Here is a 24,341-nt window from a genome sequence, read left to right as displayed (position 1 = left end):
ATTACCATTTCTTTCAGCTTAGATGTATTTTGTGTAGATATTTTGCAGAGCTTTCAACATCAATGCTGTGATATTTAAGATTACATTTATTGAAAGAATTTGAAAGCTGGTGATAAAAATGGTGACAGCTTCTGGCTTTTGTTCGTGCTGCTTTTCTACATTGGCACACAGGGAATGCTTATTTTTCTGTTGTTGCCATGAAGACTGAAACCCTATCTTTTATTCAATAAAAGCTTAGACCTTTTGTTCAATAAAAGTTAAGTATTGCAAGCTCACAACAACACCTCGCAGTTTGCAAAGATGTATTCTACATACATTTTTACATACATAATTTAAAAAGAGACATTATTGTTTCAAAACCAACAGTATTTCTCGGCTTTGTTCTCATCTTTGTTATATAAATGTAAGTTTATGGGTAGATCAAAGTCAATATACTATCTACTTCATCCAGTGCTCTGGTAGTCACTGCCTTCTTTTACTCCCTGTGTTCATACTCATTTACAAAAAGCAGAACACAGAAAAAAATCCTTCTACAAAAGTGAACTTGTTCTGCTTATTTAGAAAAACATATTTATGTTATTGCAGTTGTATTAAAGGTATTTGGAACAGTGTTCAGTAGCCATCAGCTGTATTCAGTTTTCAGTACATTATTATGATAATGTTACTTAAATTAGTGCTCCTGCTGAAAAGCTTAAGATAGCTGAAAATGAAAAATAAAAATGTAACAAAAAACAGCAGAGTAAGAGAATCAGAGGAGCAGGGGCTTGTAACAAACTGCTGGAGTTGATATAGTCAAAATGGTTAAATATATTTGAGGGTTTATAGGAATACAACTAGAGACTTCTGAGCAGAACAGAAGAATGACAGGAAATAGACATTGCCTCACATTTAATGTTAAATTTTCAACATATCATGAAACTTGGATGATTTGTCAGTGGTATTAAAAATTCCTATGGACTTTTAGGCCAATGTTGTGATTTCGTAGCATTATTGTTATGATTTTTGATCTAGGTGTGTTAGCAAGACTGCAGAATCTTCTTTTACATGTTAGCTGACTCAAGAAAGATTTTAGGAATCAAATCTGTGAATAGATCATTATTTTTCTTTGTATTTTGCTGCTGATGCAAGAAAGGAACATTAAATATTATTAGTATACTTGTAAAGTATACAACATTCAAGAGTACACTGCAGTATCTTCTGTGGTGGAAGGAGGCTGAATTATGTCAAAGTGGAAAAAAATGCTGAGAAGAGGCTAGAGCTTAAAATGAGAATTTTCCTTTCTAATTTTGTTGTATTTTCACCCAGGTTATCACTTGGACTGCTGCTTCTGAATCTTCTGGAAGCACTTAGAATGCTCCTAATAGACCCCTAATTTTAGTGGAGATAGTTATACCTAACTTAGGTGGCTAGCAAAGTTCAAGAAAAATGGTCTGAGGACGTGCTCTAAGTTGTCTTTGTGGCCCAAGATTCCTATGGCCTAGGTCATACTCAGAAGGTCATATAAAACATATAAAAGACTAGAAGTAGTCTCATCTTGCACCTTTGAAATCACTTTTCTGGTTTATAAATCTTCCCATGAAAAGAGGCTATATGATTCTGTGAGGCATTAATGGAGACACACATTTTAAAGCTTCTCCAATTCCTTCTTTTTTCAATGTTTCTTGAAATGCATTCTGAACAGAATAATGCTGTAAGCTGAATCACTTTCACAGGCCATGACCCTTGAAAGATTCACATTACTAGAGAAGATGCTTCCAATCTATTGACATTTAATCAGTCACTCTTTGGAAGGGGAAAAATTATTCAATTGCTAGAAATTAGCAAATAACACAGGTAGGCTTTAGGCAATGTGTGAAGGCTGCTTCAAAGATGTGCTGAAACACATGATGACATGTGAGAGAGCCCTGTATCTGTAATCTGAGAAATCAAAACATCAATATTGCAAGAATAATTGAGTAGATTTCTGGAGCTGTGCCATGTTTGCACAACAGGAGACTGCAATGGGCTGCTCTCCTCTCTAGGTTACAAAAAGGTTTAAATTTGTGATAAGTATGTAATCTTACTATCTTCAATTATATTGTTTATCCATTGCTGAAGAATTCAATCTGGATATATGCAGAAACACAACAGTCTTTTTACCACACATTCATTCTTGAACTAACTCAGGTTAAAAGCAAACATTGTTTTCAGTACAAGAAACCAGGTTTCCATCAGGAATTATTTAAATGAGTAATTACAAATTCTCTGTATGCATATACTCTTATGTCACGTGAAAACAGCAAGAGAGCAGCACATTGCTCTCATTACATGCTGAGTGATTTGCACCAATAATTGGTAAAATTTCAGTACTTCAGCCTGACCAGTATGACTTAATTGCTGAAGGTGAAAAGCAAAGGTTAGCCCATCCACTCTTACAATCGTGCTCATGGAACAGATTCTAGAACTGGGAATGGGAAATCTTTTCAAATGGCCACCACTGGGCTTAGCCCTGGGCCAGCCAGACAGTTTGCAACTTTTTTACATTTCTGTAGTGGGATCTTACCACTATGCTTTCCACATTTTTTCAAAACATTGTTTCATCAAACACTCCTGAAAATCAAAATCTTTAATGACTCATGCAGTCATTGTCATTAAAATTGACTACTTTTCTGCTAATATGTGAGGCAGTAGAATCTAACTAACATCCCCTTAATTTTTACGGCTGACAGTAAAAATATGTTTTGAGAGTGAAGTAACAAATATGACAGACAGGGAGAAATGTTAGAAGCATATATAGCAAATAAGAGTGCCATTTTTCCCTTTTTACATAAAAGTTTTATTGACCATAGTGGCAAGACAAAGTATAAGAAATATAAGGGGCCAGCACATCTGATTTAAGTCAAAATCACAAGTCAAAGCTCAAATGAGGACATTGCTGGTATGTTTTCAAGATCACTGATGTTTATCAAGTGAGTTTAGTTATTCTGGAATGCAAGGGTGAAAAAAAGAAAATCAGGGATGTTGGTCTGAAGCAATTACAAATGACTAGAAATATTTCAATTTTTATCTTTAGACGTAAAAATTTATACCTTGGAAATAATTGATTTTTAATGTGCTTCGGATATCAGTGAAGAGATTGCCATTTGTTTATTTCATGAAATAAGGTTAAAACAGTTTGTCTTTTAAAGGGTGAGTGGAGTTCGTCAGACTATGTGTTAGAAAATCCTTAAGTATATAAAATCCTAAAGTAAATAAAATCCTAAATCTTTTTTGCTTGGTCCTCTATTTTTAGGCGTGTGTAAACCCTGAATGGATGTGTGCTCTGATGATAAAACCAATAAAACACAAAGTGCTGTGAGAAAACAAAGAAAATCATCTGTACATTTTATATTGAACCACATAATTCCATACATAATACTTTTTATATTATTAATTTAAATTTGCTTCCAGGTTTTCTAATTCTTAAATTAATAAATTTATTAATATAAATAATAGGGAAAGTGATTCACTTTTTAGCACTCAAATATTAAATTTATTGAGATTAATATAACTGGTTTCTGTTAATCACTGTTAAAGTGGTATCTGTCTGTCTATCTATCTATCTATCTATCTATCTATCTATCTACCTATCTATCTACCTCTCTAAGTGGACTTACCTATTTCAGAAGAAGTACCACGTTACAAAAGACTGTGGAGTAAATATGAAAGTCTGTATAACAGAACCAATTTATATGATCTGAAAATAATATAGAAATTCATACACAGCAAGTAAAACCCACTGAATTTAAAAATATTTGTTTCAGCTATGATGACTAATTATTTACATGGAAGAACAGTTATATTCTGCATATTGAAGAAGTATTTTTGTGAAAAAAATCAGAGATTTTAAAAAGCCTCTATTGACAGCAGAAAAACTGAAAACAATATATTTTTTTCTTAATAACGAAATATTTTCTAAGAGAGAAAAAGTTGGAAATTGATAGAGATCAGTCATCCTTATCTGGGAGATTGAAAATATTCTGATAAATGTTGATAAATTGTTTTCTAAGCTCAAATTTGGCTTTTTTTTTGGCAGGGGGGAGGGTAAAAAATAAACCAACACCCAAACTCCAACAGTAACAAAACTCCCACATCTATCTAATCCATGGTTCTGACATTTTTGCACCAAATTCTTTTTGTAAGGCCTTCTAGAAGTCAATTCATTGATCTCACTGGACTTTGCCCCTACCTTTGTATTTATTAAGTCATAAAAATATTCGAATGTCATGTAATTTCACCTGGTTAATTACTCTTTTCTTTATTAAAAGGTATAAGGTATGTTAAGCAAGAAACACGAAAATACTTAAAGTTACCTGTCATGGGTAGCTTTATTACAGTTAAAAAATTGCATATTATAGAAAATCCAAAAATTTTATTAGCACATCACCTTTCTTAGCACTTGCTTGCTGAATAATATCCTTTATAAGTTATCACCCCCTGTAATTACTTACTGTATCCCTCAATTTCATTAAGAGGAGTTATAGCTCTAAGAGAAAGAAACAAGGAAAAAAAAGGAATGCAGCAGCAAGAGACAAACACTACAAATAACCACAGTAGAAATAAATGACACTATCTATATATCCTCATTGTGAATAGAAAGGTGAGGAATTAAAAATATTTGGTACTTTTATTTCTCAGTGAAGACAGAAAGCTATAATGATGTGTGAAGTATGCTATTTCAGGAAAGAATTAGTCATAGAAACTTTCTCCCTCTGCTTCCTTTTTTTTTTCTTTTACATTTGTATTTAATTATTGTGGCTATTCATTCAGTGAAACCCACTAACACTTTACAATCTTTCTTATGCCTGGAACAGAAGAAAGTAATAAATTAATTTTATATTTTTTTTAATAAAGCAAGATTCAGAAGAAGCTTTCATAATTATCAAGCCTTTTTACACTGGTCTGAATTTTGCTCTCTGAAAGGTTTGTGCACGTTTATCAAAATCAGTGGGAAAATCCGCTAAGTCGGTGACAGGGTGCCATGATGATCAATACTGATTTAACAACAGTATTTCAAGGATTTCAAAGATTTGGGCAAGGGCCATACTTAATAAAGTGACAAACAGCAGAAAGACATTTCTAATTCCTATGTAGCGATTAAAGAAAAAGCCATTCTGGAGGAGAACATGGCCACCATACAGCGATTTGATTACACAATAACTGAATTTATCAAGCTGTATTGGAAGTTTCAATTATTCTGAAAGGAATTCACAGAAGGATCTGAGGAATAGAAATATGAAAATGAGGAAAATATTGAGAAATAATATTTCTGACAATAAAGAGGAATTTGAAGGAAGTGTATCAAACTAACATGATATAGAAATCTACGGAATCTTAATGTGTTAGCAAAACCACACCAAGTATACTTATTAAATTATAATAATTTAATAAACCTTATCAAAAGAAAAAAACAGAATTAAGACCATATCTTATATTTTTTTGTGTTCTCTCTTTCTTCTTTCAAGTGCTCTGGGACTCATTTATGATGGCCTGGGTCAGTTGCTCCCAAAAAATTGTAAAAAAAATTTGCCAGAAAATAATGTCATAACCTGCATAATATGTAGCCTTCCTAACCCTTTGGTTTAAGAAGTATATCTCGTCTTACAGAAACTCTTCATTTTATTTTAGCAGAAATCTCTATATGTTTTGAGAGCACATGGATAGAAGCATCATTTTCCACGCCTTTGTCACAGTGCCTTTAACTCATATTTTCAATGCACTTTCTATGGACCCTCTTTTTGCTTATCTTTTTTGTCATTTTTCTCTGAATATTTCAGGTTTTTTATAATTTATGGGCAGGATAACCAGAAATCATTGGCATTCAAGGTGGAGCTGTATTGTTGGCTTACATAATATCTCTGTGGCATCTCTAGTATTACTTTCAACTAAGGCTTTTATATATATGTAAACTATTTTATTCTTGTTTCTTCTCTGATGTCAAGCAATTTTCATTTTTCATCTTTTCTTCCCCTGAATCCTACAGTTCAATTGTAGTTGGTAGTTCAGTAAACTCCTTTACTCTAATAGGTTTACTTGAAATTGTCACAGTCATGTTGACACAAGCTAAAAATTAATTTGAATCATTTCAGACTTTCTGCTCCTCTTCTCTGCTCTGCTGAGACCCCACCTGCAGAGCTGCAGTCAGCCTGGGATGCCAGCACAGGAAGAACATGGACCTGTTGGAGTGACTCCAGAGGTGAACCATGAAGAACAGAGGAATGGGGCGCCTCTCCTACAAGAAACAGTTGAAAGAATTGGGTTGTTTGGCCTGGAGAAGAGAAGGAAAAAAGATATTGGAAAAAAATTCTGTATTCCTGCGATGTTCTAGAGCACAGGACATATAGTGCTAATGCAGCATCCTAAGGGACAGTGCTTGAGCCAGCAGCTTTACCAGCTGTCTTTTGTCTCTGTCCATGAGACAAGTGCAGGACAGGAGACACACAGCTCATGTTCTGACTCAAAATAAGCACAGGTCATCAGTTTCTGCCTGTTGCCACTTGTCCTATTGCTTGACACCACTGAGAAGAACCTGGCTCCATCCTCTTGACAACTCTCCTTCACATATTTATAGTCACAGATGAGGTCTCTTTCAATCATCTTTTATGAGGCCCTATTCTTGATGTCAAATATAGAGGCTGACTTCAGGTTTGCTAGATGGAAGAAGCCTCATCAAGCAAGTGGGTGTAAACCTAACAGGGTTGTTTGCCTTAACTAGCTGGTGGAAGAGTGTGCTGCTTTTTGTGCAAGAAAGCTAATTGAAGTGTAGTTATATTAAAACTAAAAGAAACTCTACTATAAAATGCTTGCCTGTATTTACTATATGGAGAATGAAACAGGAGATTATGTTGAAAGACTTGTTTCAGCTGATGCAATAGTGAAGAGTATATCAGTCATTTGAAGCAGAAAAAGTGCCTGTGACATAGGACTTGCAGGGCTCTGTTCAGATGTGTTTTTCTTTGAAGTACATCAAATGATTGTGATGAAACAAACATTAACCAAGAATGTCTGTATACAGTCTTGTCCCCTTCTGCTGCAGAGTTTTGAATCACCTGCAAATTGATGTATCACTTTCATTTAAAGATGTAACAGAAGAGATAGCCTGCAGTCATGAACAGACCAGAAGTGTTCTCAAGAGTACTCTAATGCAATAAATACAACGTTGATATCCTCCACTAAAAAACAAGAAATCATTATGTACTATACTCACAGAGTTTGTAAAAATATTTAGAAAGGCATTGGATGAAATTAAATGTGTATGGCATTCACTACATGTGCCTATCTTTACAAGACAAAAATTATTTAGATGGCAGTGGGTGTTGTTCTCTTACTTTCAACAAGCAGTATTTTATTTGATAATTTTTTTGTGAAAAATCATTATTCATTTCCCTGAATTAAAATTGTAATCAACTGCCAATTTTGAAAGGCTGTTTTACAAGAGATTATTTTGAAAACCCCAGAACAACTCACCACTGAGGAGTTTTTTGCTAATTTCTTTAACTCTGTTAACTTATAAATTGATAAAGACACATAGGTCCTTTGGAAAGGACCTTTAAAATGATGTAGTCATGGACAGGGATATGTATTAAGAGATATTTGTTCAAGGATATGTGTTTAAGAGATATTTGTACAACACTAACATGATTTAATTTTTTGTCAGCCCCAAAGTAGTCAAGACCCTTAGATGGATCTAATCAGGTCTCATGGACTTGTACACGGTCTATAGTGGTCTCAAATCTGATCTTCTTCTGAAATGGGTTGGATTTCACTTCTCAAGTCCCTGCCTTGAAATTCAGGAACTTAAAGGTGTATGAAGAGCAATTGCCTTTGAAAACTGAAACAAAAATGCTGAGTTTCAATGTCAATTCTCACTTATCCCCCATATAGTTTATTATAATTCCATTAAACATGAGATAGGGAACAGATTTCTCTCATCACCCATCCTAGAAAGGACCATTTGCATGAAAAACCCCACAACTGTCTTTTCTTTCATGCAAAATCTTTTCTGGATTGTAGTGATAATGCTAAGAGAATGTAATTTATTTCAACACATAAAAATAAAGGCACAGATAAGAAAATGTGAGCTATTTTTGATCTAGTTCTCATCACAGACTAATTCCTTGTGGAATTTTTGTCCCCTTTGCAAAAAAGCCATATAATTTACCACAACGGAAAGGTTTTTTCTGTGACAGGGACACAACTGAAAAAGCTGACATATTGCAGGTGAGAGAGATGTGTACTACCCTGGCAGAAGTTACATCACATGCTAATTCTCTACAGGGACCAAATACTGTCATTGAATGCATATGATAAAAAGTCATATTAAGTTCTGTGAGAACTGGTTATTCAGTTTTAGGAGGATGGTTTTCCTCATGCTTTTCTGGATTTGGCAAAAATAACTTCTTTATGACTACTACTAATAATTTAGAATGGAAGAAAAGTTCTCATAAGTAAAATTTTTCCATCTAAGAAGTCTTAAATGAATGGAATTTAATCCTAAAGGTACCATAGAACTGGGTTTGATGACAATTATTTAACATATCTTTAATGCTACTCTTTACATAGTGCCTGGTATAGTGCCAGTATTACATACTGGAATTTATGTACATGCAAAATTATTTATAAAATCAAAGTGATGATATAAATACTTATAGAATAGATCTGTGTACTGATAACGAAGCTGACTTTAAACGTCTACTCGTTTCTAGAATAAAGGGGTTTTTTTTTGGCTTTGGTTTGGGTTTTTTTATTGGAAAATAAGGGAACAGTAAAATTTGAAATAACAATGAAGGAACTGGGCAATGAACTAACACTTTTTAATGGTGGCAGATACTAGTGGCAAAGACTTTTACCTAAAGCTGAGAACTACACAGACTGAATTTCATCCCTGACAGAGAATCAATACACCATTAAAGTCTGTTCCAAGATCTTCTGTGACATCTCAGAAGTACATTGATATTTTTCTGGCTTTCTAAATAAAATGAAACAGAGGCCATCAATACACACATTTCATTTTGGACTTAAATTTATGCATGAGAATTGTCTTGGTGAAATTCATGTTCATAATTACATCCTTTACCCATAAATGACTTATGCTCAGCACTTTGGAGGTGTCATTCCATGAGCCAAACAGAATTACCCTACTGCCAGACATCGCTGTAGACCAATGTAGACAAACTCAGAAATACAAGAAGCAGTGAATTTTCAGGTTAACCTGACAAAGACAACTGTCAGTTTGTGTGGTTCTGTTCTTACATCTGCAAATAAAGAAAGTGTCATTCAAGTCCTTTGAGATCTGTGGACAGAAAAGTGGGATAGAACAGCTGATTATGCCATTAATATAATAACCAGGCCAAAATGCAATTTGTTAGGAATGATGCCTTTTTACACATTAAAACCTAACACAGGTTTTCAGATATTTTAATCATCCTTATTTTGAAATACATATTTGTCTCCATTTGAGATAAATACATCATGGAAATTACATCTAACTAGATTAACTAATTTGGAAGAAAACATTGCAGATATTATTGAAGGGACTGATTATGAAAAATATACATTCCCAGAGATACTTTTCCCGTTCCTTTTATTTATTTTTTTTCCATGGGTATTAAAACCCCCCACAATTAAAAGTACTCGTAAGTATTTTTCAGTTGCAAAGAGAGCTTTAGGAGAGTGTTTACACATGATGGTACCAGTTGCCTAGAAATTAGCAAATGTGACACTTATCTACAAGAACATCTGCAAGGAGAATTCAGGGAACTTCCTGAGTGCCAGAACAGGTCACAGCGAAGATTGAATGCCATCATGTGGCACATGTAGAATTATAGAATAATTTATGTTGGATGATAAATTTAAGTCCAACTGTAAACTTAGACCACCATGTTCATCATATTAGCAAATCTTCAGTCAGCTGGGATGTCCCTGGTTGGCCAGGGCTGCTGGGAAATGATTGGAAGTGGCTTGGTGAGCTCTTCTGCCAGCTCCTTCATGACCCTTGAGTAGATCCTGTCTACCCCCATACACTTGTGGGTATCAAAGGGACAGAGCAGGTCATGGAGCATTTCCTTCTGGGTTATGGGGACTTCCTTCTGTCTTCCAGCTCAGAGGGCTGGCACCCTAAGGATAACTTAGGGTACCAGCCCTAGGTTGGTAGGATGTTGCTATTAGAAACTGAGTGAAAGAAGGAATCAGCCTTTTCCTTTTCCTTCCTTTTCCTTTTCCTTTTCCTTTTCCTTTTCCTTTTCCTTTTCCTTTTCCTTTTCCTTTTCCTTTTCCTTTTCCTTTTCCTTTTCCTTTTCCTTTTCCTTTTCCTTTTCCTTTTCCTTTTCCTTTTCCTTTCCTTTTCCACCACTATGTTTGCCTTGCATTCAGTAAAAGATGGGGATTTTCCTTAGCCCTTCTTTTGTTGCTTATGTATTAGTAAAAAAGGGGTTTGTTGTATTTATGACAGTAGCCAGATTGAGTTCTAGTTGGACTTTGGCCAACTTGAACCTCATGTGACCTGCTGGCCATGGTTCTTTTTAAAGCAACCATGGACACATTCGTCTTTTTTGGGCTACAAGCACACATTGCTAGCTCATTTTGAGCTTTTCATCAACTAAAGTCCCACCAAGTCCTTTTCATCAGGGGTGATCTCCACCCAGCCTGTTTTTGTGTTTGGGGGTTGTCCCAGCCCAGACACAGAAGAAAACCATTTCTGAAGAAATGTGTTTCCACTAACTTGAATACACACAAAAATTGCAAAAAGACATAAAATCTCACAAAAAGAAATACTAGACTCAGACCTAATGGATATGATTTTTTTCTATGTGAGCTAAATTGGTGTATAGAAGTGAACTTGAATGCAGACAAGTTATTTCATGATATGTTAATTTTTTTGTCCAGTCAAATGTGCATCTTGTTTAGCAGTATCCATCTAAACTTCAGGTATTTTTTAAATCAAGGGATACTTGTTAACTGTAGTCTATAACTAGTTGTAGCCTGCTACAGAGCAGTGCACATCTCATGGGTTTTTTGTTCTGGTGTTTCCCAGATAAGTTCAGTAAAGTTCCTTTCTGCTCCTTGGGGAGGATAGCAGCTGAAAATAAGTTGTATTTCAGTAAACAACATACTTGGGAAGAGCTGTGGGGATTCCCTCTCTCTACCCCTTCAGTTCCAAAGGAAGCATTTAGGAGCAAACTGAAAGGCAGATGATTTATTTTGTAAGATTGGAAATCTGATTAAATGTTCTCTGGATAGAGGTAAATGCACAACCCATTACTATATGCTCAGGTTGCATAACTTATTTTGTGTTCTGTGACTACTTTTCATTGCTTCATGAGTAGTATTCTTTCTAAGTTGTCTTTCTGCAGCAATACTGTGCTATGGAAGAAAACAAGTGTCTTCATATAATGAAGTGTTATTTTTATACATTAGTGAAAATTCAATATCCATGTGCATACAAGTTTACCTGGGAAAGGATCATGGGCAAGACTGAATCTCACAGCCAGTGACAAGCATAATCTACTTTCTCCCAAATACTTCTGAAATCTTCACACGTCTCTCACATCAAGTGTTTTTAAGATCTCCCAAATTAAATCAATCAATTTTAAAGTAGAAAATATTTTTTTCTGCTCTTGTGTTTTCCATATTGCTCTTGATGCTGTTCCTTTAATCCTGAAAATGAGAAGGCAGATTCTCTCTGTTTACATTTTCTTTCCTTTGCCAAATGATAAGGCTCCTTTCTCAAATAGCTGAAGTACACTTCTTGTTCTTATCTCTTTTTGTATTACACTGGAGAGAAGAAAAAACAAGTGTTCAGAAGGGGTTGAAAATACTTAACGCTAGGAAAGAGAAACAACAGGCCAATGTCTATTCATAACTCACAGGTTATTTGTTTTATTGGGCTACAAGGTGATGTACTTTCTCACCTCCTTTTCAAGTAGAAAGATACCCAAGGAAAAAAAATGTGAAGTTCAAGCAGTGGGGATCTTTTATGGTTTGGGCTGTATTTGACATTATATGTGAAAATGTTCTTCAAGACTATGCTTCAAGGTTTTTCAAGATGTATTATGATATGTCTTATGTAAGGTTAGGGAAAAACTAAATGGTGAAAAATAAACTTAAGACAGCCATATAAAAATAAAGACTAATAATATGATTATGAACATAGCACATGACATAGTAAAACAAAAGTGTCAAAATAACAATATGTTGTAAACTACCTCATAAATGTATTAAGAATTATAAATGACCAACGTTGAATTTTCATAACAATTGAAAAATCACCCAAATTTGAGTACTTTAAATGTAATACTTCAAAATAGAACTCAAGAGTCTCAGTACTGAAATCCTAGACCAGCAGAAAGAACCTTGGGAAAAAAACTTCAGAGGAAAAGAAAAAAACCCCAACCTTATACTCAGCAGAAGCATAGAAAGGTCACAGAAGAAAGGATATTTTATGTTTTCAGTTATACTTACTTGAATAGGTGAGGTGGCCAACAGGGAACATGCACATTATGGATGGGCAGCAAGGAGTGAAACAGTAACGACTTGCAGCAGTGATTCAGTGCTAGGGTAGAAGAACTAATTTTCTGTCACTAAAATGTACCAGTATCTTACCAAATTCATGCAGAGCTACGTTAAGCATGCTTGTCTGCTGTGCAAGAATGTACCTGTTGTGATAGAAATGCACCTGAACATTGTGGGAAACGTGAAATATTAATTGTTGTCCACATTTATGAACTGACAACTTTTCTCATGCTGAATATTTGTATCAAAGTTTTTGGGGTTTAGTTTGGTTTCTTGGGTTTTTAATTTATTTTATTTTTTTTACATTTCTGGCTTTTAAAAAATATTTTCAATTGATATAATTTATTTTTCTACTTTAAAATACTTTCTTTTAATGAAAAATTCATTGACTTATTTTTGCCCTGTTTTCAATTTTTAAAGCAGAAAACTATTTAATAACACATTTGTCATGTGAGATTTCAGATATGAATGGTTGATATTCCTGTCCTGAAATTTTAGAATTCAGACTTTTTTTTTAATAAAATAGTCATTACCTTAATATTTTAAAATAAGATAATGGCTAATATGAATTTCTTTACATAGATATATATGAAATGCCATAAGAAAATTGTATTTTAAAATGATCTTTTGGGAATTTTTTGGGTATATTTTCCATCCATATTTTAGAGAAATAGTTGGAATTTTAAAGATTTCAGATCCATTGATCTTTTAAACAAATGTCTCTAGAGAAAAGTGGGGGAAAAAAGGTAATTAGAACTGGTGTGAGAACCCTAGCAATGGTATGAAGATGGCGTCAGAGTCACCTGCAAATCATCACTGAAAATATTCTTAGTTGACACTTTAATTATACTTGCTAGCACTATCTTTGCTACTTTATTTTTGGCCCATTATAGAAAAAATCTGAAATTCTTTAAGAGGTGGAGTTCCCTAATAAAATACAAAATTAGTAGCCCAGTAGTGAGTAAGAAAGAGAATCGATAGTAAGGCAATTTCATTTATTTAATAAGTTTTTTTAAATTGTGACATAGCTCACAATGTACCACTGCATTGTTTTTTACAACATTTCCTCAAGGCTGCTAAGATAGTTGCTTCTTGTCTGGAATAGATCTTATTCCTTCAAAATATCTTGAAATATCATCTGAAGGGTAATCACAGCTGACTGTTTTGTAGAATCTATTTTGTTATAGAACTTGTTTTGTGCGAGTAAAGACATAGTCACATCCTTTTTGTATTATAGAAAGTAATAGATATACTGGAATTTAAAAATAGCTGAAATAAAACATAACTTGAAAATTAAAACCAGATTTCTTTGTTTTACTCTCACCTCATTAAAAAAAAGAATTATTTTTTCCTCAAACATACAGTAAAACTAAGCTTTTAGCTTAGCTTTTAGTGAAATATCTACCCAGTAAGCCTTGCTTATGTTGCAGACAGCTACCCTGAGGAGTGATTTGAATTTAAATGTGATTCCCTTATTAGTTTCTGCTAACTGCAAATATCCCAGTCTCTTAATTAAGTGGCTGAGTAATGTATGAATGCTCACTTCTTCTTGTCATGCAGAACAAAGTGATGTATTTAGATTCCATGCACAATATGAAATTTAATGACACAGGCAACAGTAATTTAGAAAACATTTTGGTTTTATTATCCTTGTTTTTGCTTAGCCAATTTCCTTGTAAGCGTTTGGCTGCAACAATGTTACAAAAGTTTGCCCAAACACTGGATATTAGCTAATGGATTTTTAGATTAAACGATAATGCATTACAAATGCATGGTTACCAAATGCATAATATGTTGTTTATATCTCCCTCCCCCCCTCCAATTTAGAAATAATATACAGAAATCAAAACAAACCTTGATGAAAGCTCCTTTCTTGGTTTGGCACAGAATCTAGTGTTAGATTCAGAGGGATTCTGAATGGACTAAATAGCACACTGTAAGGGGTTTTACAAAGAAGAAGGAAAGAAGGAACAAATCAAGCTTTTCTTCTAGTGCTGGTGGTTCCTGCTAGCTCCAGTGACTTTCTGCAGTTCTCCTGATGTCTTTACAGATTTTATAGCTTATATTCAGTCATCAAATCTGCTTCTCCTCTGGTATTCAGTATGTATATTTTTCCCCAGGGCTATGATGCTAATTTTTCCCTATCCTGAAATTTTTTGTCTTTTCCTGATATTTTCTCATGCTCAAAGAATCCTCTGTAGACTCATAATATAAATGTATGTGTGTGATTTTGTAAAATCAGAGTAGCACATATGTACAGTAATTTGGACAGCTGTTCGAGTTGTCAGAGTTTTGTGTTATTGTCATGTATAACTACATGAACTAATGTTCTGCTGCTTTAATTTAAGCTCTAGAACTTGGCTATCCCTTTAATTAGAGCTCTAACCATCTCTCATGTGTTGAAATTCTCATTTAAATTGCCTCAGTACTTTTCTCAAGAAATCTTCAGCTGTATTCTTGGCAAATTGGTGCTCCTAAATGATGTAGGTTTTAAACTCCCTGTATCTCCAAGCAGTGTCTAATAACAAAATGTTTGCCAAAGATATTTCCTGTAAATATTGTCATTTACATCTGTAGAGATAGATTTAAATAGTTGTAATTTCTATTCTTTCTAAGGACTAATAAATAAAATTGTTATTTTTATTACAGTGGTTTTTACCAGTCTTGACTAGGCTCAGGACAGTATATATTAAATGTTACATTAAATTTTTATTTGCCTTTGGCAGTAGTACTTACTTGGACAGTAACCTCCGAGCTGTTCTTCTTACGTCTCTGGAATTCATATATTTTGTTGACAGAATGCTCAAAATTTACAGAAAAATTGATTGAAAATATGATTTATCACATTTATCTGTAGCCATTTTATAAATTAGACATGCATTCTAAGCTAGTCATATGAGCATTTCTTAAGCCAAAGGGAGGAAATAATATATTCTAAAACATGATTCATCTCTGCAAATTTAACATGTATTTTAGGATGTCAGGAATTGCCCTCTGGTAATGCCTACCTGCATGGCCCACAGAGACAGCTCGCTTAATGAATTCAGACTAAATACTTTTAATCTGAAACTACTTTGGAATCACTTCTTTATCATTATTTCTACCATGTATTTGAAGATTGTAAAAAAAAATTGATGAAGTGCATCTTATCTTTTCAGGTGATTTGAGATCAAACAGAAGACAAGTAACTGGGGTAGAAATTATATGTAGAACACTGTCATTGGACCCCATCCTGTCAGTCAGAAAAAAAAATGTCTGCTTTAAAAACTTTACACTATCACACAGTTCTTAATTCTTGTTCCCATGAATTGCCTTTGTCCTGTGAACTTTGGCCATTGACAAGCTCATTAGAAGAACATAGAAGAACCATTTTCTCTTGCTGTATTTTCTAAAAATAGATTAAAAATGCCTAAATAGACGAGTTAAATAAACAGTGGAAGAGCAGACATTTAATTTTGTATGGTTTACAATCACTTATAAATGTGATTGAAAACCATTAACTAAATACTGTTAGTTATTCTGTGAAATTGGTTTAGCTAGATTTATAAAATTAGTTTAATTGCATCTGTAAAATAGATCAATCAGAAGTGAATTGTTTGAGGGTTTGGAATTTTTTTTTTTTAATTTGGATATTTTCATACTATTTGCCTGTTCTACATCTTGACATAATTTTGGACATGTTATAAATCATAATTTATTTATTCTTTCTATAAAAACACTGACTAAATATTCAATCCACATATACTCTTTGTATTTGCTTCCACCACAAATTCCTTATCATTATTTAAAAAAAGAAAAATAAACCAAAAACCAAGCAGAAATATTAAAACTACATTGCTGTAAAATTCCAGCTAGTGAGAATATGTTACATAATTCATCCCAGATCTATTTACATAAAGAATATTAGTTCTTGTGTATCTCATCTGTCATTATAAAGCACACCCATATTATGGAGCTCATGGAATGACTAGCTATACATACTTATCCCTCAGCTTACTGCTTAATAATAGAACCAAGGAAAAGTGTTCCAACTCTCCTGCCCTTCCTCACAACAAGGAATTAAGGCAAGCGACACAAATTAGTTTTCAAGCTAAGACAAAATTAAATCTGCAAAAAGTAAGGGCTTTTTTGGATCAGAAAGCATGAATCACTGTTTGATTGCACAGTTTGTACAGAACTTGATTTCTTCAAACATTTATATTCTTTCTGCAGTCAGAAGTGTTCTACCACTGGTGAACTTCTGTAATTGACCATGAAATTCTTAGCACAGTCAACTCAGCAGAAGAATTACAAAGAGCAGGGCCTTAGATGCTGGCTGACAGAACTCTTATAGACTTTTTTTTTAAATTGGGTCTTCTTTTTCGTTAGGTGTTTTTGACTATGGATAACTTGCATTGTTGTTAAAGTATTAGAGTCACATTGTACCTTAAAGCATTAGAGTCACAACTAGGGTAGAACATGATGTTGAAAAGAACCTGGTTTCACCTAGAAGCAGCACAGAATTCCAGCATAATTTCTGTAGATTTTTCCATCTACTACTGACAGTCTGAAATCCTGAAGTACACACCCTCACTATAGACAGGAAATTTTAGACAGGAAATTTTGTTACTCTTTTATCTACAATGTCTAATCTTGGCAGTTTTTCACTTATTGCTCCGTCAGTCACAGTATATTGTAATGTAGTACAATGAACAGTTGCAGAGTTAACTGACCCCAAATGAGCTATTTCAATTATTAAACCAGTAAAGGTATGTTAGACATGTGCCCCTGAGGAATTAATTTGTTCTGTTGTGAAGCGCTGCCATGCTAATAAGACTATCCTTTATTTGGTAGCTAATTTAGCAGTGAATGCTAACTGAAATACCTGTGCATTGGAGCTCACTGTGGCTGTAAGTAAATGTCTTTAGACTGACTGCCTGACAAGTACTGATCAGAGAAAAAAATCACTTAATATCAGTTATTTATCTATATAGTCAACTGTTATGTAGTGCAGGTGCTTTGACAGTTTGTGTTTCTAAAATTAGTTTGAATTGTTATGCCTTTGAGCTCAGGAGTTTATTCAGAAAGTGAGTGGTATTACAGGCCATAAATTAATTTCTTATCCATCACGTGTAATCTTGGCAATTTCAGCTGTTTTCTTACATTTCTCTTACAAAGCCAATGGTTTTCCTGGTTAACTAGAGGATGTAAGTGCCATATTCATTCGTCTTCTATGACTCATTTATGTGAGGTTTTTTTTTTGCTTAAAGAATGACATTGCTAACCATACAGAAATGGCATAGATGCAGATAGAGAGAAACAACATGTTCCATGCACCAATATTTTATTCTTTAACTAGTCCCTGACATCTAAACTATGCCAAAATCAATTGCTTTTATACTTGACTGCCACTAGTCAAGTTGCATACATCAAATATAACTTAAAATCATCAGTCCATGACTAGCATAAACATATTTCTTTATGCAAACATGTAGAAGCCTCAAAAAATCTAGTGTGTGGACGATTAATAAGCACAAATAATGATAAAAAGTCTTCAATTAGTGAAGGGAGCCAGTTCTAGTGTGATATAACTAGTGTGGTGGCAATAAAATGTGATAGATGGTGAATTGATCTATAATGTGATAGATATTTACTTTGAGAACATATAGCTACTATTTTAACTGCATGCAGAAGCTTCATAATTATTTACAAATTTTTGTGTTCCAATATAATAAATATAGTTTACTGTACATTTAAAAAATTATCACATACCTCAGAAATGTATAACTACAGAGTTTCTATGAAAGCCACACAAGTATTGCCTGATAGAAGCTTCTAGGCTGAAGTAAGTAGGTATGACTCCAAGATGTACATCCTAATGGTAAACAAGATTTGAATATTCATCTAAGCAAATTTGTAGTTAGGAATATCACTATCTGCACTAGCATTGTGAACATGTCCTACAGTCTCAACCAAAATTGCAATGTAAACATAGCTTGTGTTGGTACAGAAAAATATGTTTAATAAACCCATGAGAAAAGAGAATTTTTTCCATAACTCAATTCCACGCAATTTTTATTTTTAAATATTGAAGTACTTAATTTAAAATATGTCTGGTAGTTTTGTTTTAGTAGAAAATCACATTAAATGAAAATTTCCCAAGATCTCTTCCAGTCCCCTCTTACTTGATTTTGTGAAATGTATCAAAAAGTTAAACTTCTATTGATTTGTTTGGATTTGTCCCCACAAAATGGAAAGCCCAGAGGGCTTTCTTCAGTAAGACATCCCAAATCTGACATTTGACATTCTTATATGAGAATGAACATTAATTTCATAAGTCCTTCCTGAGCTATGGTTGATACTTTTAGCAACCCAGTTATAGAATGTATAGACAGATATATATGTATTAATGTTTTAAGATAGCATATGATGTACCTGCTTATATGCTTGAAAACTAGTGTTAAAAATGTGGTTTGGATAATAGTCGTAGTTAAAAGAAAATAGCAAAATAAAGTGCTGAGTTCTGATTTTCAAAGCATATATTTTTCTTAAAATGCCCTTTGTGCATCAGAGATTCCACGAGCAGAAGTTTTCTTCATTCAGGTAAAAAAAAAACCGCAAAAAACAAAACAAACCCCCAATCACAACATTAATCCTTAGCTTGCAATCAGCTTATGAGAAAAGTTACCAGAGTCACAATATTATCTTGTATCCTGCTTTAAGTCTTGGGAGTTCCTAATTGTAATATTAGAACACAACAAGTAACTATTAATTCAAATGAAAAATGTTGCTTTTTCTCCTTTTCTAGTGAGTTATCTCCTAGAGATCTGAGACATCTATATGCAGGGAATTTATGATTCATGTTTTTACATATTTTCTGTGTTATGTGTGCACGTGCTAATGTGTTGTAATTAGTACATTAACCCAAGGCCAATCTAATCTGAAAGCATAGGTTGTTATTTTCAATATGTTAGACTGAGAAAACAAAGGGGTTTTGTGCCTGTAAATTTGTTTTTTTCCTCTAAACTTAGGAGGGACTGAAAACATTGCAGAAAAAAATTTTGGGACAACCCTGAGGAACTATTCCAAAGGAAGAGTTTAAAAATAAAGGATATATATTTACACATACGCATACACATAAGCTAGTCTCCTCGACCAGCATGATCCTGGACAGGTGTAAAGTCATGGTTAAAATTATGCAGTGCAGCATTATTTGTTGCAAGAATTGATACCATAAAATAATTGGTTACTTCATTTCATCCTCATGTGCTTTGCTTCCTGCTGGTTCTTTTTGCTTCAATGTAAGAGTTATTTACAGTCAGTAATTCCATTGCAAATGGAAATCCAGTGATATAGGTACAAAAAATATTCTGGTTTTATTATATTTTAGAAGAAAATGTAAGTATAAAACCCATTCTGCTAGTAAACAAAGATAAGCTAAAGCCAGTATGAAATTGGTTCAGCTTCTGCAGTTATGTGCTTACAGCTATAGAAACACTTATATAGATATGTCACCCTATATTGCCTTGAATAAAATGACTTGTGTTTCTTTGGAGAGTCAAAATAAACATGCAATTTTTCTAAGTCTCTTGAAAATGTTGCATGGTCTTTTTATAGTCCAGGCATAATCATTGTATATACACTTCAATCATTAAAGAACTGTTGTATGTACAGATACCTGCACACATACCTACCCCCCACAGCCTCCATCCCCATTATGTGGAAAGGATTTTTATTTAATAAACCTCATGGAAATACGGAAAAATGTGTGTCTAATATTTTTTTCTGAATAAGCATGTGGACTTTGTAAAGTATGTTAAGGGTCAAAGTTCAAAATCAACTCCCGATTATGTTTAAAATTAGGTTTTATATAATTTTTTAGTTGACTTTGGAGACAAATACTTTTTTTTACCTTCTTCAAGAGCTATCACAGGAAACCTATATGTGGTTTCTCACAGGAAATTACTTTCCTTTCTTGATTTTGGAGCAGAGAAAACAACATATTCCCCAATAATTCAGATACTTCATTTTCTTTGTGTCTTAAAACTTTTGATTCACACCTAAGATAAACCTAAGAACCTAGTAACACAGACTTAAGAGTTATGCACATTGATACAGAGGTATTCTTCATGTTGCTCCAGGGTCTATTCTACTAATTTATTTGGGTTACTCATTAAGACCTACCATTAATGAAATGGAGAATTTTCCTATTCTTTTTGGGTTCCCGAAATCATTATTGTTAAACTAATTTCAGTAGGAAACTGGACTCAATATGGACTTGAAATATCAAAGAGAAATTAAAGTACAAGTTCTGAGAGAAATGGCACCAATATCAGGGTTAAGGTTTTCTGTCCCAGCACTAACATTATTACCTGGCCTTTAGCCCCACTGTGGCAAGCTGAACATCTGCTGAACTAGCAAGCACTGTCAGAGAAGGTAAACTAGACAGCTTGAATTTAGTTAAGAGCAGTAAGGATAGATTTAAGTAATTTTTGAAAGAGTTAGCTAGCTATTATTCTTCTGACAATGTTTTATGTGATGTTCTTAAACATACTAACACAAGGAAAAAACTCACAGAACTGTCTTTCATGTATTGTTTTACATATATGGTAAAGTTTGTTGAAGAACAAAACCAGCAGAACCCCTGCTCAGTTACAAGAGAGGGAAAAGGAATTCAGCAGTAATATTTGTGCTAAAGCAGTAGCTATCCAGCCTTTATGAAGCAGCATAGATTGAGATTGAAAGAGATTGAAAGCATTTTGGACCCATAAACCAAAGTTGTTTTTTTTTTTAATGAAATGAGATTCATATATTTCAGAGTTGAACATATGTTTCTACAGAGTTGGTTCTATTAAAAAATATATATTATGCAAATGAGTATTTAGATTTCACCACATCAACAGTTTTTAGAAAGTAGATAGTGCATGAACTAGCTTGTGTTTCTGGAATGATGACCTAGTGGCCATTTCAAGATGTTATTATGTTGGTTCCTTAGGTGACCCTAAATGCAGTAAATATTAATTTTTGTAATGCAATATGCTTTGAAAAAGGTAATACTACAGGTTGTGCCTCACATTCTCATCTACTGTTAAACCAGCTATTGCCTTTTGCCTTAACTTGCACCATCTTAAAAATGTATGCCAAAATCTGCCACAAAGTCAAATGTTGATGAGTTATGTTTTATACACCTCGTGGAATAGTGGAGGACTTCTTCTTTTAGCTAAGTGGCTGTGGTCCAGCATTACCCCAGACTAAATTTATCTGGTAAAGTTAAAAATGCCAGTTTGCATTCAGCTGAGCTTTTTATAGCTTTTATGATAGATAAATCAACTACATTTATAACTATTCAGTTTATACAACTAGAGTCATGACAGTCTGATACACGTGGAACTTCCTTTTTATGGAGAATTATTAGAAAATACTGAATATATAAGTGATCTGTAAATATATATTAAAATAAATCTCTGAAAAAAAAAAGAAAAAAACCAATAAACTTCCATGAATAAAATAGTGCTAATAAATACTTCATGATGGAGGCTAGCCTTCATATAAAATACCAAAAAACTATTATAGTAAGAAGGTTAATAGCAAATTATGTTAATTTTGAATCCTATAGACTGAAGTTGCTGGTCATTAAAAACATGCAGAAACAAATTGAGATAGAAGTATGTACATGTAAAATTATATTGACAGAATAGGTTATTTCAAAGAGCTTAGTTATTGTTATTTATATGATAGAGTATATAGTTGTAGCTTAGTATTTGTGTATAAACATATATTTTTGTGCATGTACATATTCAGATAAGTGTACACTAATCTTTAACTTTCCATTTTATGTAAAATCTATATATTGTCTCAGAATGAACAAGGTTGATAACAAGGAACACAAGCTTCTCATCAATCTTTGAATTTCAGATTACTAGGAAAAATACAAATTCAGTGTTTTTAGGAAAGTTGCTCAGTGGTCTTAATTTCTTGATATCTAAGCTTCTATCTTAGGTTACTGGTGGAAGTAAGTGAAATTATCTGGGAAGTCCACTTAAACTATGCACTGAAGCAGAGTTGACAAAAATATATCTTTGAATTCAGTCTTTTACTTAGAATGTCTCTAAGACACATGTAATATTGTAGCTGTCAATGCAACCTGGGACAAAAATTGCATACAAATTGGTAGAATGTAGAGTGATACCAAAGATCTACAGCCTAGAAAAATACTGGTATGTCATGCAAAGAATATAAGTAGCAGGCAATCAGTTACTCCCCTTTATCCCCTCCAAGAAAAAAAAAGAAAAAAACCCCAAACACAATGAAATATACCAAATATGAACAACTTAAATAAAAAATAGCTGACCCAGAACACCTAACCCACATATAAAATTATATATAAGAGAGACTGCAAGTGTATAGATAGAGAGACCAAACATTACTGGATGAAATTTACCCCCAAATATAACAATATAGCACTTCCCTTTATATGAGGTTTTTTCAAGAAACATTGGGTTGGGCAAGAACTTATTTCTTTGCTCTAGTCCTGACTTGCATGTAACACCTAGATTGTTAGGGGAATGCAATAAATATAATCCTTTCCGTAGGTATTTATTAAATATCAAGGAGTAATGGAGTCAGAATATCCACTGATGGAAAAATGAAATTTAGCAACAAAAATCTGCCAGGGTATATAAGGTATATATATGAATTTAAGGTATATTTATGAATTTAGAAGATAGTTTCAAAGGGCATGATTAAATGGTTTACAAAATATCTGAACTCCATTATAATATCTGAACTTCCATTAATGAACATTGTCCTCCCTATCCCAGATTGGGCTCCTTAGAAAGCAGATGATGGGTGAGGGCAGTGTACCAGACTGGCCTGCAGACTGGTGATCAGCATTCTTAGCGAGGAGAGAGGGTAAAATGTGGTCGAATTCCTTCAAGTGAATGGTGAATCTCTCTCAGCTGTCATTCCTCAGAAAAAACTAATTCAATGTTGTCATTTCTACCCATAGCAAGATGCCTCAAGCCAAGAACATTTAATACAAAACATTGCAGCATTAAAATATCTTTACAAATATATTCCTGAGTGCAATCATTTGGAAAATGTTATTTGTTCCCACTGGTAGTAAATTAAAAAAAAAACCCAAAAGTTTAATAGTTTTCATATTAACTTTTTTATATCATTTATTTTCTTAAGAAACTGTTCACAAAATATTAACTGCTAAAATGATTTTTTTCCAGGAATGTATTAACTTATATGTACATAGAGACACCATTGTAAATGTTTTGAAGCATGTGCTACAGTACTTACCCACAGGAGACTTCTGAAGCAGAGAAGGAAGATATATTCTTATGAATTATGACAGAAACTACAGAAAAGAATAAACAATAACACCCCTACACTTTACCATTGTTTAGATGGCTAATTAAATAACACATTCATATAATATATGCTTTAAGAATAAAATGATTACACAATAATTAAACAGTAATCAGCCAAATATATTATTCTGACTTTCTGACTAATGAAGACTTTACTGAATGATATCGCTCATAGGGGGTTTATAATCTAATGAGAAGTGAAAACTTCAGTATAAGATTGAAATGAAGCTTTGCCTTAAACTATCCATTTGTGTGAAAACATTAGAAACAGCATAGGTTTCAGTAATATGTTCCCTAGCTTCTATTTTGTCATACTGCATTTTATTTTCCTTTATATAATCATTAGATATAGTTCTAGCTTTTCCTTAATGATTAAACTTCTGAAATCAATGCAAAGAATTTGGCACATGGCATCTCTTACTCCTGGGTCCTATCACAATGATTTTGTCTGATTGC

General features: G+C 33.4%; 1 long non-coding RNA gene across 1 annotated transcript; it reads right to left on the bottom strand.

Annotated features, from left to right (window-relative positions):
- Window positions 1-4,738: 4,738 nt before the first annotated feature.
- LOC135302968 (uncharacterized) lies at window positions 4,739-14,541 on the bottom strand. Its single transcript, XR_010364513.1, has 3 exons — window positions 14,383-14,541; window positions 12,478-12,568; window positions 4,739-6,286 (listed from the first exon to the last, which is right to left on the bottom strand). It is a non-coding gene; the product is annotated as an uncharacterized LOC135302968 (long non-coding RNA).
- Window positions 14,542-24,341: the final 9,800 nt, after the last annotated feature.

The sequence above is a fragment of the Passer domesticus genome, chromosome 6, assembly GCF_036417665.1.
Source record: "Passer domesticus isolate bPasDom1 chromosome 6, bPasDom1.hap1, whole genome shotgun sequence".
In the NCBI taxonomy this organism is placed as follows: Eukaryota; Metazoa; Chordata; class Aves; order Passeriformes; family Passeridae; genus Passer; species Passer domesticus.
Note: the sequence above shows the minus strand (reverse complement) of the source record. Positions and strands in the feature narration are given on the sequence as shown.